The 3167-nt window shown below is 40.9% G+C and overlaps 1 pseudogene; it reads right to left on the bottom strand.

Moving 5' to 3' along the window:
- Positions 1 to 1410: 1410 nt before the first annotated feature.
- Positions 1411 to 2093, bottom strand: LOC118573048 (annotated as a pseudogene).
- Between the last annotated feature and the right edge of the window lie 1074 nt (positions 2094 to 3167).

The raw sequence follows: 3167 nt of genomic DNA, 5'->3' as shown, positions 1-3167 counted from the left end.
ACACATTAAAGTAAGATGACTTACAGCAATTGAAACTATAAAGGGGAAAGTAAGGTGAAAACCAAATATTACAAATTAAAGCTGATAGATGAAATGAATGTAATCAGTTAAAAACTTCTTCTTGGTGATTGTAGCACAAACTGCTAAATGGTCTTTTTAATGAAAAACCTGGGACCAGATATTGGGATGAAAGTTGAAAGATCAGAGAAGCAGAGCAAGCCACAGACACCACCTCATCTCACCAGCTTCTCAGCCTGAAGGAGCCTCAGCTGATAGGCCTCTAGCCAAATGAGCTTCCTCATCTGGAAACACTTTAGCTCCTGTCTCCTCACACCTTATATACCTTTCTTCACCCACCCATATCATTTCCTGTCTCATCTTCCCTAGTGCTGGGATTAAAGGCGTGTGACTCCCAAGTATTGGGATTAAAGGTGTGTGCCACCACTGCCTGGCTCTGTTTCTCTCCTAGACTGAGTCAATCTCATGTACTCCAGAGTGGCTTTGAACTCACAGATTCTGCCTCCCGAGTGCTAAGATTAAAGGTGTGTGCCACCATTGCCTGGCCACTATGTTCAATCTAGTGGCTTGCTCTGTTCTCTGATCTTCAGGCAAAGTTTATTAGGGTACACAATATATCACCTCAGGTGATAAAATGAATTATCCACCATGAGATTTTAATTTTTAACATGGATACAAGGTAATAAAACTTAAAAAGCAAATCTGATGCAATTACAATAAAAATTTGAGATATTTGAACTGAGTAGAAATAATAACATGGCTATGAAAAATTACAGCAGTTAAACAGCAATGCAACCATAGCATTTTTTACATAAATAAGTAAAATCCTCTATGCCAGTGGTTCTCAACCTTCCTAATACTGCAACTCTTTAACACACAGTTCATCATCTTGTAGTGACCCCAATCATAAAATTATTTTCATTGCTACTTCATAACTGTAATTTTTCTACTGTTATGATTATTACTGAATCAAGTAATAATCATGTAATGTTATGAATAAGGTAAATATCTGTGTTTTCTGCTAGTCTTAAGCAACCCCTGGCTGTGAAAGGGGCGTTCAATAACCCTCAAAAGCATCATGACCCAGAGGTTGAGAACCACTGCTCTATGCAAAGGAAATTTACAAAATTTATGTGCAAACCTATTTATTGGTTTGTACTCATTGTGCATATATACTTTTGGTTTCCATAAAATAATTTCCTCCAAGTGTATCAAGCACACAAATTTGGGGGGGGGGGAGGCATGCCAAAATTCTTTATTTGAAGAAATGGTACAAATTAAAGAACTTAAGCAGATGTTTTGGTGAGACTTATAGAAACGATAAAGGCAGCCCGACATGCATGCATGGCCTCAGTGACCAGTAAAGTCACTTGTGGCTCTGGGGAAGTAAGCTTAGCCCTCATCACTGTGTCCCAGGGTGTGCTTGTCAAAGAGATAATCTGCCAGGCCAGCTTCAGGGTTCCCATCTGGCAGAGGTTGGTCACCCAGTTCTTTGATGGGTTTCACCTGCTCATTCAGGTAATGGGTCTCAATGAAGTCACACAAGTGGGAGTCATTTTTGTCAGCAGCCCGTTTGTGCAGTTCCAGTAGTGACTGGTTCACACTTTTCCCCAAGTGCAGTGCACATTCCATTGCATTCGCCCGCATCCTCCCAGTCATCTCGGGTCTAGTTTCTTGATATCCTGCAAGAAGATTCAGCCACCTCGTTGGTTCTGCAGCTTCATCCGTTTCTCAGCATGCTCCCTCTCCTCATGAGACTGGTAGAGAAAGTATTTGGAAAAGTTCCCCAGAGCTACATCATCCCTGAGGAAGTAGCAAGACATAGTAGATAGACTTAGGAGGCATACAGTTCCAGGTTGATCTGGATGTTGATGTCAGCCTCCGAGTCCTGGTCATATAGTTCTGGTGCACTTGCGAGGGAGACACAGTGGTCGAGGCTGGAGCAAAGGGTTCTGGCTCAGAGAAGCTGGCTGGGGTCAGAGAGGTCGAGTGCCGGTTCTGTTCAAGCACTGTTGAAGCAGGAAACCTCAGCGACTCTGGGCGAGAACATCTCTCAAGCACACATATTTTAACATATTACCCCATATATATTTTCCCTCACTTTGTTGTCTCTTTCCTCCCCGCATCTCAATTCTGTTTTTATATCATAAACCAGAATTTATACATATGTATGTATACATGAGATATACATATGAGATATATATGTGTGTATGATATATGTATGGTTTTATGTACCAATAAAAAAATTCCAGCAATAACTACAAATGGAAAAACTTGTATTATATTTCTCATTTTAAGTCTGGCTTATTTTACTTATAATGATCTCTGGTTGCATTAATTTTTTAACAAATAACTAAGTTCTTTTTATGGGTGAATAAAATTCAAATGTATGTACATATATTACATTGTTTTGTATACATTGATCTCTTGACAGACATCTAGCCCTGTTCCCCAATTTGTTTATAGAGCTCTGAGATAACTGTGGTGTAAAAGCCTGTCTGGATATGTTGACTAAAGACCTTTGGGTATTTTCCTAGAAATGATATGACTAGGGTGACAGGAAGTCACAACATGCCCACACAGTTGGGCTTGCCCGGCGGACCGCCTAGTTATTTCTGGTTCAAAATAGCCATTTCCGGGTCAAAACATCTCACAGGACTAGGACTCCACCACTTTGCATGGCTGTGTAAAGCGAGCAGCCATGTAATCTACGCGCATGCGTGGAGTAACCACATGTGTTCCTGTACGCATGCGCGGCCCACACTTTAAAAAGCCAGAGCCATTCTTGCACCGGTTGCCCTTCTCTTCTTCTCCTCTCTTCTTGTCCCACAGCACAGGCCTGTCACGTCTGTCTCTTCCTATCCTATATTAATAAACAGCTCTTCTGTGGATTTGTCATGTTCGGGACGTTTTCTCGCAGGGTAAGAGCGCCAAAATAACTAACAAGGCCACATGGTAATTCTAGCTTTAAATTTCTTTCTAGGAAACACAATACTGACCTCCATTAATGATCTGACTAATTCTCATCCCTACCACCAGTTTATAAAGGGTTCTCTTCCTCTACATCCTCACCAGCATATTTTATTATTTATTTTCTTTATGGCAAGCATTCTGAGGGAGAAGAGATGGAATATCAGTGTAGTTTCAAT

Source organism: Onychomys torridus, chromosome 23 (assembly GCF_903995425.1).
Source record: "Onychomys torridus chromosome 23, mOncTor1.1, whole genome shotgun sequence".
Classification (NCBI taxonomy): Eukaryota; Metazoa; Chordata; class Mammalia; order Rodentia; family Cricetidae; genus Onychomys; species Onychomys torridus.
This window is presented reverse-complemented; position numbering and strand designations above follow the sequence as displayed.